Below are 12,780 nucleotides of genomic sequence, written 5' to 3'. Positions count from 1 at the left end.
AGGAAGCTGAGTAAAGCATCCAACACAGCAAGGACAAACTCAGTAGCAGCAGTCATTATGATTACTTGTGGCTGAGTAGCCCTGGTCACAGGGATATTAAGTATCTTTTCCCAACTTCACACAGATGGTTTGTACTAGATAATAATACTGTATTTCTTCCCCTTCAACTAGGCTTTTCTCATCAAGCAAGATTGCCTTGAGTTTTAAAGTGTCTTGTCTCTAAGTTCAATACTTTCAGTGAGTTTTATCAAAAGCAATAAGAAATTTCTTTTTGACTCCCTCTATCTTTGTGTAATCAATTTGTCAGCAGTGCATGAAGCAATTTTTTTTTTTTTCAGGAAAGTGGTTGGAAGACATTCTGCAGTCACATTCTCAGGAAATCCTTTATTTTAAAACAGTTTCGACAATAAATTTCATATATTGAAAAAAAAATAAAAATAAAAATAAAAAAACTGCAATGAGATATCACCTTACACCTGTCAGAATGGCTAAAATAAAAAAAAAAAAAAACACACAAGAAAAAAATAAAAATAAAAATTGCTAAAAAAAATAAAAAAAATAAAACAGTTTCATGAACACATACTGCTTTTCTTATGTATTTCTTAAATCTGCTTAAGCATCAGAAAAGAACTCATTAGGCATTTTTTTCTTGTTCTTTGAAGATGTAAGAGAAAATGTGGGTTCACTCATATGTTTCCCCAAATACCTGACAAATTTTAAAGAACCTTGAAATTTATCTCTAGGGCTTCATAAAGGAACATAACTCCTTTACCAGAGAATGGTTCCCCAAGTTTCAGAGTCTCTTAGTAACAAAAATGTCAAGAATCATGATTTTCTTGAGGTTAAATACCACCTACTTTTTTTTTTTTTTTTAGTGTTTCTGTCTCTAAAGCTGTTAAGAAAAGAGATAGCTCCTGAAGCTATACATTGTGCATTGGGCATAAGTTGTAGTGTTCACCCAGAGGCTCTGGTCTTTTAACTTGGTTATTCCAGAGGCCACATGTGGAAATAAGACGTAAAGGAGTGAAAACTGGAACTCCCTGCTACATTGGGCACGCAATTCTTGAGTGTGAGACTTCCTGTCATTCATTTCACCGGTGTTTACATAACATTTATAGTTGCCCTGTAAGGAGCCAGATAGCGAGGTCTGAATGCCCGGGACTCCCATTTTCTGCTGTTGTTGTTGCTGATATTGTTAATACTTCAGTTTATATTGCTATTCATAATTACAAGTATAATTACATTTTGCAAAATACATAATTTTTAAAATGAAGGCAAGTACCCTCTGGCTGTAGAGCATAAGCTGTATAAAAATGGTTGTCTTTTATTTTATAATTTGTTCACATAAATTCTTCTAAGAATTGTTTGAAGAGACATACCTTCTGTCTTATTCTGTCTTAACACATTTACATACCATTATCAATTTATGTTTTTAAATTTTTTTTTATTTAAAAATGTTTTAGGTGTTTATTTTTGGGAGAGAGAGAGAGACAGAGCGTGAGTGGGGGAGAGACAGAGAGACAGGGAGACACAGAATCGGAAGCAGGCTCCAGGCTCTGAGCTGTCAGCACAGAGGCCAAGGTGGAGCCTGAACTTGTGAACTGCGAGATCATGCCCTGAGCCTGGATGCTTAACCGACTGAGCCACCTGGGTGCCCCAATTTATGTTTGTTTTAAATGTTTATTTATTTATTTATTTATTTACTTATTTTGAGAGAGAGAGACAGAGACAGAGAGTGAGTGCGCACATGACATGAGCAGGGGAGGGGCAGAGAAAGGGAGAGAGAGAATCCTAAGCAGGCTCTGCACGGTCAACATAGAGCCCAATGCAGGGCTTAGTCTCACCAACAGTGAGATCATAACCTGAGCCGAAATCAGGAGTTGGATACTTAACTGACTGAGCTACCAGGTGCCCCCATTTTTATGTTTTTAAAAATGACCTGTCTTTGTAGATGCAGATATACATCTTTGAATACTTTTATGCCTAAAATAGACTATTAATGAGAATTATACCTTCTTAAACAAAAATAGGACAGAATTATGTACTACAGCCATCATTGCCAGTAAATCTTAGATAAAAAACATGACCCCTCTTGAATATAAGCCATATTGGTTGAATTATTTGAAACAGTTTTTATGAAACCCATGCCTTAGGTTTGAATCTTGGGTGACCCAATTAATTGTCTTCCATTAAAAAGTTGCAAATTTCAGTCTTAATTTAGGTCAAATAGAAGTTATCATTGGCATATAGAATTGAGTAAAATCATACAGTAGAATTGATGAAAATCTACCAGTGAGTTGTACCTTAAACTCATAATCGAATCTAAGTGTTGAAATGGCCTTAGGAAGTAATCTGACTCAACCTCCTACTTGTCTAGGAATCTCTCTGTTAACATCCTTGGCTAATGCTTACCTGCTCACTTCTCAAGGGAAGTATACCTGATTTCGAGATGTTACAGCCATTAGGAACTCTTACTGATATTGAACCTAATGGTGTGGTGTCCCTACCATGTCATTATGAGTTAGTCTTCTTCAGAGTTTTCTCCCTCATTTACTTGAATGCCCTTCAAGTATTTAGACAATTTGTGTGCTTTCCCACAGATTTCTCTTCTTTTCACTAATCTCTCAACCATTGCTTGAATGATATAGTTCAAGACCTTTTACCATTTAGCTCACATTCCCCTAAAGCACACTCAAAGATATATTAGTATATATCTTTAAATGAGGTGCCAAAAATGATCACCATGTTCCACATGTGCTCTGACCAGCAGAGCCTACAACACTGTCCCTTCATGTGATCTAATCATATGCTTCCATCATCATATCTGGAATATACACTTTCATTTGGCAGTTACCATTTGATTTATTCATAGAAAATCTGAGGACAGTATTATTCTTTTCTTAAATAATAAAATTTGTTTGACCATGTGTGTATATGTCTGGCCCTACTCTCAGAAAGCTTTACATTTAATTGTAAATGCACATTTGTTGGCTTCTTTTGCTTGGTGTTAATTTTCATCCATTTCACCTGTGTGTCCTTTCTGAAAAGCTATTCACAAAGAGTAAAATAATTTATGAAACATGGCAGTGCTTTAGCGGTAATTGGCTCATCAACTTGAATTGGTTTATTCATAAATGAATTATTTATGGCTAGAAACTAATTCATTTAAATGATCAATGAATTAATTAATTAATTATTCAACTCAATTTTAATTTTTAAGTGACCGCCGTATTCGAGACATTTGTAATAAAGAAGAAAGAGACAAGATTTCTCCATAAAGCTGTTGTTCTTCCAGAGAACTTATAAACAACTGAGCAGAAAAAAATATACATAAGCACAAGGTAATAGTACAATGTGAAGGGGTATCCATCCATCCATCCACTTATCAGTCATACTCTGGGACAATTAAGTACCTACTACAAATATCCTTACTATCTTCTCATGTATCTTGGGATTTAGTTCCTTAATGTTAATTTTTTTTTTAGTTTTATAGTGGGGAGACTTTTCTCCTTGATAAACAAATTAAAAACAAAATGGGAATTGAATAATATTAACTTAGTTTTCCAGAATTGTCATGTGTTTTAATATTTTCTTATGATCTTTCTTTTGTTGATTTCTCCTTTGATTTCATTTTGGTAAGAAAACGCACATGTTTTGTATAATGTATAAGGTTTTTGGTTTTACTTGGTAGCTAGAATAGGGAAAATTACAACTACTTTATCATCTCAAAGCAGAAATCCTGGTGGTAGTTTCCTATATAACATCTATTTTCTCCTTATTACTAGCATAACCTCATTTTTATTTGGGAAGGCGATGTGTCAAGTTAAAAATACTTACCTCCCTAGACTCCTGTGCCTTTAGGGATGGCCATGTGATCAAATTTTGGCCCATAATAAAACAGCTAAAGTCTACTAGGTAGGACTTTTGGAAAAACTACTGTTCTGATAAAAACAGACACCTTCACCTTTCTCCTCTTCTTTCTGATTAACATGCATACATGATACCTGGAGGTACAACAGCTATCTTGTGCCCAAGAGAATAAAAGCTACCCACTGAGACTGGTAGAGAAAGAAGCTAAACAGAACTTGAATTCTTCATCAACTCCTTGAGCAGCTGCACCAGCCTTAAAGTTCCCACTAAAGAATGTTTATTATGGGGGAAAAAAACATATAGGTTTAAGCTATGCTGGTTGACTCTTTGTTATGTGCACTAAACATAATTCTAACAAGTTACTCATTCTGGTTTTTTTCCACTCAATTTGGAATCAAGCTTTTACTTCACTTTCAAAATTCGATTCAAGGCAAGTTCCACTAGGATGACTTCCATGGTCCTACCCTGAAACAGAAGCCCTGCTCAGCTGCCTTCTCACCAAATACCACCTTCTTTCATCATTAATCTAACTGGATTGTTTTCTAAATTTATGATCCTTTCTTCTCTAAACAACTTGTTGAGGGCAAGAATTATGCCTTTTATTTGGCCCCCCACCTTTTTTTTCTATGTATTGCCAGGAATTGAAGCAAAGACCTCACGTGGAACCAAGCGACTCACACAGTAGTAAACACAAAGTAAAGCAATGATCTTGGCTTGAGCTATCTAGTTCAGTGGTCTGGCAGAATGTCACATACAAGTTCAGGAATTGAAAACAATGTTTTTTTGGCTGTCATTTCGAGCACAGTAGAATAATGTTAGGGGAATGGAAAAAGTGAACACCATTTCTTACCATGTTCTCCCTCATATGGCTGGTCTCCCTCTGCCCCTGTGTTCGATGCTGCAGAGATTACTCACCAATTAGCCCAGGGCTGACTGAACAGGGAGGGGCCAATCACTGTTCTCCAGCTATAGCCAGACTTGCCTGCACAGCAGTACCTGTGGCTCTAGCATGAACTTCTGTACAGGAATCTGGCTCTGGCAGTGGCAGCTGGAGAGGGTAATAGGACCTCCTCCTGAATGAAGGAATTGAGTGAATGAATGGATGGGATCCAGTGGTCACTTGCAAAGAGACCAGGAATGATAAATTAAGATGATAAATGATAAATTCAGACAAACGCTTTTGACATCTACCTCCCAAACTACTTGCTCCAAGAAGAGAAGCCATCTCCCATGGGAGAGAAGTCAATGGGGTGAGTGACCATATTCTCACTATTGGGTCTTTCCAGGAGCCAGGGCTTCAAGGAACAAGGCTCCTTGTTCCTTCTTCTCTCAACCATTCCCTCTACTCTTTCCACTCTCACACCTTGTGCTGCTGCTTCTCTTTCTTCTTCTTGTTCTTCTTCACTGCCTTGCTGGCTTTTGATGTGTGCCTTGCCCTCTTGCTTGTATCACTCTCAGAGTCTGAACTGTCAGTAGGATGACTTCTTGTCTATGTTTCTTTTTCTTCTTTTCCAGCAGCCACAGGAGTTAGTCCCTGTTACTCTCCAAACTGAGGACAGGTCTCACTGAGTGAAGGACACTAAGGAGTTTCTTTATTTTTCGAGAAGAATTCCTCATGGGGTCACACTTCTCAAACTCTGCTGACTTTGCCTCTTCCTTTTCCTCTTCCTCATCAGGTATCAGAGAATGTTTGGTCCCTCCTTGTTGCACAAACCAATCCTTTGCAAAGTGGTCTTTATAGCCACACTTCTTGCAGGTGGTGTTCAGGACAGCCTTGAAGATGATCTGTCCCACGGAATCATGGAAGGGCCACCTCTGTCTCTCTTCTTGCTCAGTGATAGCATTGCTGGGATTGAGGTCTTTCTCAGCCCTTTGGTTAACAGCTTTCATGGAGAGGGATACTTTTATTCTATCATTTTCATCTCTCAGCCAATAAGCTTCATGCACACCTTTTCTCTGACATCTACTATCTCAGAGGGCTGGAGATATGTGACATGATGACATGGATGGGCAGGACAGGATGACATGTGAGTTTGATGGAACAGATCTTGCTTCCCACAGCGTGGGATTTTGAGAAAGTGTTCATAGTCTGTTGCCATAGCAACCTCTTCTTGTAAAATAGTGTGGAGAGCAGGCAAGTTCTCCGTGGTCTCGGGTCCTCCTCATCTTTAATGTTCTATGGCTCCTCCATTTCTCTTCTGCTAAAAGTAATTCAAGTGTCTGTGTCAACTCCCAGTCTCCTGGCCGCAACATTGCATGAAATGCCAAAACCCAGGCCTTATTTGGCGCTTTTATTTGACAATTTGGCAGTACTCAATAAATGTTTGTTAAACAGATAGATGAACAAAGTTTTCTCAATAGGATTTGTGTCATTGCAGTTTTTTGTTGTTGTTTGTAACTATTTTTTAAGTAACCAGCTTTATAGAATATGGCTGTGTTGGCATATCTCCTTTTCCTTGGCACTACTGGAAGTAGCTGAGACACTGGACAGGAATTATTGCCAGAGTTATATTAAATACATTTAATTAAAGTAAAACAACATCAATTCATCTGTTCTTTATGAAATTGGCAAGCCAACTTCATCTATGGTGCCAAATTTTGGATATATATGTATTTTGTATCTGAAAAGTAGTTTATAGGGCCTAAGGATGTGGGGGAGCTTCCTGTACAGACTTGTGTGGTGTTTTGGCTCCCTCAAGTTCTCATGCGATAAATGGAATTGTTCTTCTGGGATCCATCTTGGAATCACTATGTACTTGCTGTTTGGTTGCCTGTGTGATGCTAGGATGCCTTTATGACCATCCCAAACCCTCACTGATTTTGCCTGAGAAGGAGTGAACTACTTTTCCTTTCTGCTGGAGTCATCATCTTTTCTCTTTGCTAACTGGAGTCTACTTTTCATCTCCCTCCTTTCTTAACTGATGTCTGGGTTCATTTGAAAAGATAAAATGGCTCCAAAAGAAATCTCATTATCTGGTGGTTCTCTAAAGGCAGAACCAATAGGTCTCAGTACAAGTCTCTTGTAATGTCCTAAGGACAGAATGAGAGGTGTGGTTGTTTTCTGAAAAGAAGCATGGAAAGAGTGAAGGAATGTCCAGTTAGCTAATGCTCACCTCCTATTTTCTTGATTTTCATATGTGGATCCTTTTGTTGTTTGCATTTCTTTTAAGAGGCATGCAGTATATCTCTGTAGAATAAATAAATAAATAATAGATTCATGCACTTTTTTTGCACAAAGTTTAAGTAAAATTGTAAATGCATTATTAGTATATATGTATATTTAAAAGCCTATTTTCTATCTACAATTATACAAAAACAAGGAAATTGCCTTTCACAATGACATTGGGTGGATATGCATAGTGGTATATTTGAAATAAAAAATGTCACTTAGATAAACAAAATACCATGATTATCAAAATGGGACTGGGTCAGGAAATTACAAAGTAAAAACAAGTATTATATCCTAAAACACAGGAAACAGTGTGGTGTGATGAGCAATACACTATGCTGTTAGAATATTGTTTCCAAGAAAAGACATGATTCTGAGTATGTACTTAACTCTATGAACCTAATGTATAAAATAGAATGAATATGTAATATTAATAATTATTATGAATATTTAATGAGTATTTACTCTGCTTTTATCACAGGATTATTGGAAGGATAACTAACATCATAAAAGTGAAAATGCTTTAGTACCACCCAAGCTACAAAAGTAGGCATTATTTAATACAGTTAACCAAAATACTTAAAGACAATAATTATCACCAGAAAAACAAATCAAGAAGTTTCAATTTGTTAGTTTTTGGGGAGGGTAAATGCTACAGGAGGGTAAAGTTATACATACATGTTAAAAGCTTAGCTTTCTGTGTTTATTTAATAAAACATTGCAATATTGTTTTTTTCTAAAAAAAATCTGAAACTCAATTATGACCCAACAAACAACTGCAGATGATGTTTTTATATGGTTAAGAAGTTAAAAATGTAATAGCACATTACTAGAACAAATCAAATAGTAATATAAAGCTAATAATTAGAAAGAGCAGTTCCCATCCTATGCCCTTTTGTAGAGGGCAAATCTTAATTCAGCAGTTTCTTTTGATATTTTTCTAAAATATATTCTTTTAAGAATAATTTTTTTGGATTGGTGACTTTTAGATTATACCATTCGAATTTCTACAGTAAAAAGGAAAATTTAGCTTTTTAAATATCCCCACCACTCCTTCATTTCTCTCAACTTTATCCCTTCCAACACTGATATTAAACCAATGATCATTGCTTTCATCAATGTTTATGCAAATACCACTCCACCAGAGTCTCCATGTGGCACCATGTGGCAAACCCTCACTTGGGAGGTTTTTCTCTTGTGCAATAATTGCCCTACTTCCCAGATGCCCACTTTGCTGTCTCAATATTTTTAATTTATATCTTTCCCTTTGTAGCTCTCTATTCATTCCCCCTAGTCTAGATTGTTTCCAGCAGTTTCAAAGGTGTCACATTGAGGCCTCTCTTTACTGTCTTCCTGATTTGATCCTACATTTCCTGAATCCTGTCTTTCTCTTCTTGATTTACTCATGAATTTGCTGCAGAATGTTTTTCAGGACTTCTCAAGAAAGAAAGGTGTCATGGGAGGTAAATGTGTGGAAATTTGGCACATATGAAAATGTCTGGTGTTCTTCTATCCTCACGTGTGATGAGGGTTTGACTGGGTAGAGTTTCCATTTGAAAAGCATTTTCCCTCAGAATATTAAAGAACTTGCTCTGATGTCATTTATTTTCATTAGTTCTTTTTAGCGTTTCTTCATTTTTGAGAGAGAGAGAGAGGGAGTGCAAGAGGGGGTGGAGCAGAGAGAGAGGGAGACACAGAATCGGAACCAGACTCCAGACTCCAGGCTCCAGGCTCCAGGGTCGGAGCTGTCAGCACAAAGCCGGATGTGGGGCTAGAACTCCTGAACCATGAGATCATTACCTGAACCAAAGTCAGATGCTTAACCCACTGAGCCAACCAGCCACCCCATTCCGATGCCATTTTTAACATTTAGTGCTCCTTGTGAGAAATATCAGTCTTGTTCATTTGTTCATGACTTGTTTCTTTTAAATCTCCAGACTTTAGAGTTTTCCATTTCCTACTAAAACCTTATAATGTGTGCTCTAGTATGGATCTGTTTTTATTGTTTTTCCTGGGTGCTGGTAGGTGTTTTCAATTAGAAATAAATGTTTTGTATTTCATAGAAATTCTCCTGGTTTCTTTCTTTAATACTCTCTTCCTTTGAATTTTATTTATTCTCTATAGAACTCTAATTTGTTGAATATTAAATTTTTACATTATATTTCTAATTTTCTTAATTTCTGCTCATGGTTTTCTGTGTTCTATCTCTTTCTCTCTCTTCCTTCTCTCTTTCTGCATATTCTATTTCCTTAATATTGTGTTTCAATGTTTCTATTGCATTTTTTTCAGCAATTATATTTTATGTTATAAAGAGTTATTTCTTGGTTTCTGATATTTTTATTTTCCAAGGTATGGTGGGCAGATTTCTAAGATGGCTTCCAAAATTCTTGGCTTCTCATGTACACACTTTAAATAATTAAGTCCTCTTGAATGAAGGAGGAAACTATGATTATGATGGTGTATTGTTTTCTTTACTATAGCACATGTCATGAAAGAAAGGATTTTGAATAAGTAATTAAGTTATTGATCAGTAGACTTTGACTTAATTAAAAGGAAAATTTGTAGTGGATAGGCTTGAGGTAATCAGTTGAGTTCTTCAAAGAGAACCCATTGGTCAGTGGTAGAAGAAATCAGAGAGCTGTATTCTTGCTGGTCTAGAGGCAATTAACATTCATGTTGTAAGCAGGTTATGGAGGCCACCTGGTAAGGAACTTTCGGGTGCTCTCCAGGAAATGAGAGTAGTTCCTGGCCTATGGCTGGAAAAAAAAATCAGGGATCTCTGTCCTATAAACCACAAAGCAGTGAATTCTTTTCACCAACCAGTTAGCGGAAGTGGAGTCTGAGCTTCAAATGAGAACCCTGACCTGGAATACACCTGACTGCTGCCTTGCAAGGGCCTGAGCAGAGATACTGTAAGATAATAAACTTGTGTTGTTTTAAAATGAAGGTTTGTGGTAATTTATTACACAGCAATAGAAAACTAATACACATAGCAACTTGTTCTTGTTTGTGGAAGGAATATCTTTCTCACTCAACTTCCCTCCATGACTTCATTTGTTCCTTTATTATTTAGGCTCTCTCTTTAGTTAAAAACTCTCCTCAAATAGTGGTTCTTCTTAATTTTCCTTATGTTTAAATGTGAGACATTAAGAAAGGGATCAGGTACCTGAGTGAAGCCTTGTGACAAACCAGATTCCATTTAGGTAGATACAGCCAGAGGTGTGGAGATTTTTTCTCTGTTCCTATTAAGTTCCTCTGAAGAGAAATGTTGGAAACTCTGGCTAAGTGCTTAAGGCCTGCCTGGCTATTAGAATTTGGCCTGTGAGATGGGCAAGGAAGTCTGAGTGTTTGACAAACTTAAAGGCTGACTGTCAATTAATTCCTATTTTCAGTCCTGTGCCAATTTCTACTATGACCATCTGCACTTTAAATATTCCAGAGAAAATACCTCAGATTCATCTTGCCTAGAGGGTAAATATTCAGATGCCAGTGTTCTGTGTGTCTGTGTATGGCCACTTTACGTAGTGACCTGTGACAATCTCCTTTGCCATGTGAGGCCTCAAAGCTGCCATCGGTTGTACATTTGGCTGGCTGCTGAGACCTCCTCATGCCTGAGCCATAAACCAATTCTCTTCAAGTCTGTATCCTCTTATATACACACTTTAGGTTATAGCATTCACAAAATTGATGAAGAGTTACCATTTGCTAAAAATGGAAATTAACAGGGCACCTGGATGGCTCAGTCAGTTAAGCTTCTGACTCTTGGTTTTGGCTCAGGTCATGATCTCACGTGCTCTGTCTGTCAAAATATATAAATAAAAATAAAATGGAAATTAATAGAAAACAAACTATTTTTAAAATTCTTAAATGTTTATTTATTTATTTTGAGAGAGAGAGAGCGAGCGAGCAAGTGGGGAAGGGGCAGAGAGAGAGGGAGGGAGAGAATCCCAAGTAGGCTCTGTGCCATCAGTACAGAGCCCGACACAGGGCTCAAACTCATGAACCGTGAGACCATGACCTGAGTCAAAACAAGAGTCAGAGGGTTAATCAACTGAGCCACCCAGGTGACCCCAGGAAACGTACTATTAAATACAGTTCACTGTGCTGTGGAACTTTACTATGATAATATTTATGCATATGAAGGTTGACATTGCAGGAGCATTTGAATTACGAGGGAGGAGAGAAAAACTGATTTTCGTATATGATTTAGAATATAGATTTGATAAATATGAGTTACTTATACACTCATGGTTTTGAGGGTAGCTGCAAAAATAATAACTGACATGAGGGATTCAGTTGTCACAACTCCTCTCCCCTTCAGCTTTTGTCTGGCTGAAGGCACCTGAGTACTTAACCTTGGGCTCCTCCGCCAGCGGCAGACAATGTTTGTTGCCAACTATTTCAGTCGTTCCATTGCTCACCACTCCCTTCTGCCCAAATGGCAGTATTTTTAATAAAACAAAGGTGAGGCTGCTCTGTTTATGGAAACTCTCTCATTCAGTCAGATAAATATCTCCATATATGCAGCTCAGATTAATCAGCTCGAGGTAGGGAGTTGCTTAACTGTTAAGAAAATATTAGTCACTGTCTCTGCCTTCTAGGTGAGGTAGATGAAGAACCAAAAAATTAAAGTCATAAAAGTGCTCTCATAATTTAGAAAAAAGCTATGGTTCTACATTAAGAAATTAGGGGTGCCTGGGTGGGTCAGTAGGTTAAGCTTCCAACTTTGGCTCAGGTCATGATCTCACGGTTCATGATTTCAAGCCTCACATCGGGCTTAGTGCTGACAGCTTAGAGCCCAGAGCCTGCTTTAGATTCAGTGTCTCCCTCTCTTTCTGCCCATCCCCCGCTTCCTGCTTGCACTCTGTCTCTTCCCCTCTTTCAAAAATAAATAAACATTAAAAAAAAGGAATCATAAAATAAATTCATAGGAGCTGTGTTAAGAAAGATATAAATATAAGAGGTGTAAAAGACTCTTTATGCCCCTAGTCCCAAATTCTAATGAAATCTATAGTGATGTAAGCATATGTGTATAAGCATACAGAGGTTAGGCTATTACTATAGCTATATAAATGAATTGCTAGAGTTATACAAATGAATAATGAGATTTTAAAGTGGAAAGATTACTTGGAAAAGGGTGAGATTTGAGCAGAGATTAATAATGTACAATGAGTTACATATATAGTGTGTTATTGCCATATTCCTTGTGCATGAAGATAAAATCCATGTCTTCATAACAGCAAAGAAAGAGAGTTTGGGTTTATATTCAAAAATTCTGTAAGATAAAGAAAAAAGGACAATAATTGCTTCTACATTGACATATAATTCATTCTTATTTCCAAAGAGATTTTAGACTTGAAGGAACTGTTCATCAAGATTACATTTGAATTGTTCACTTATTTCAACCATGTTTCTGGATTTTTGAAAATATGATACAACATTCACATTATTATTACTTTCTTGGAGTGAGGGAGAAAGCAGTTATTATTATTAATATTAGTAATAATAAAAGTTGCGATTGCAGAAAATGAGATCAGAAGAGTCAGCAAAAGTAAGAACAAATTTTATTTATTATTTTGACTTATTAAAAGACATCTATTGCCAACAGCTTGTAGGCATACATGTAATACAAGCTCATAATTATAGGTTAAAATATACATGTAATAAAAACACAGTAAATATGAGGAAAAGAGAGAAAAATACAAAAATACACTAAATGCTCAAAGCAGAGTAGATACTAA

At 36.8% G+C, this 12,780-nt stretch overlaps 1 pseudogene; it reads right to left on the bottom strand.

Annotated features, from left to right (window-relative positions):
- Positions 1 to 5,227: 5,227 nt before the first annotated feature.
- On the bottom strand, positions 5,228 to 10,648 carry LOC122220707 (annotated as a pseudogene).
- Positions 10,649 to 12,780: the final 2,132 nt, after the last annotated feature.

This window comes from Panthera leo, chromosome B2, assembly GCF_018350215.1.
Source record: "Panthera leo isolate Ple1 chromosome B2, P.leo_Ple1_pat1.1, whole genome shotgun sequence".
In the NCBI taxonomy this organism is placed as follows: domain Eukaryota; kingdom Metazoa; phylum Chordata; class Mammalia; order Carnivora; family Felidae; genus Panthera; species Panthera leo.
The sequence above is the reverse complement of the archived record's forward strand: the minus strand, read 5'-3'. Positions and strand labels throughout refer to the sequence as shown.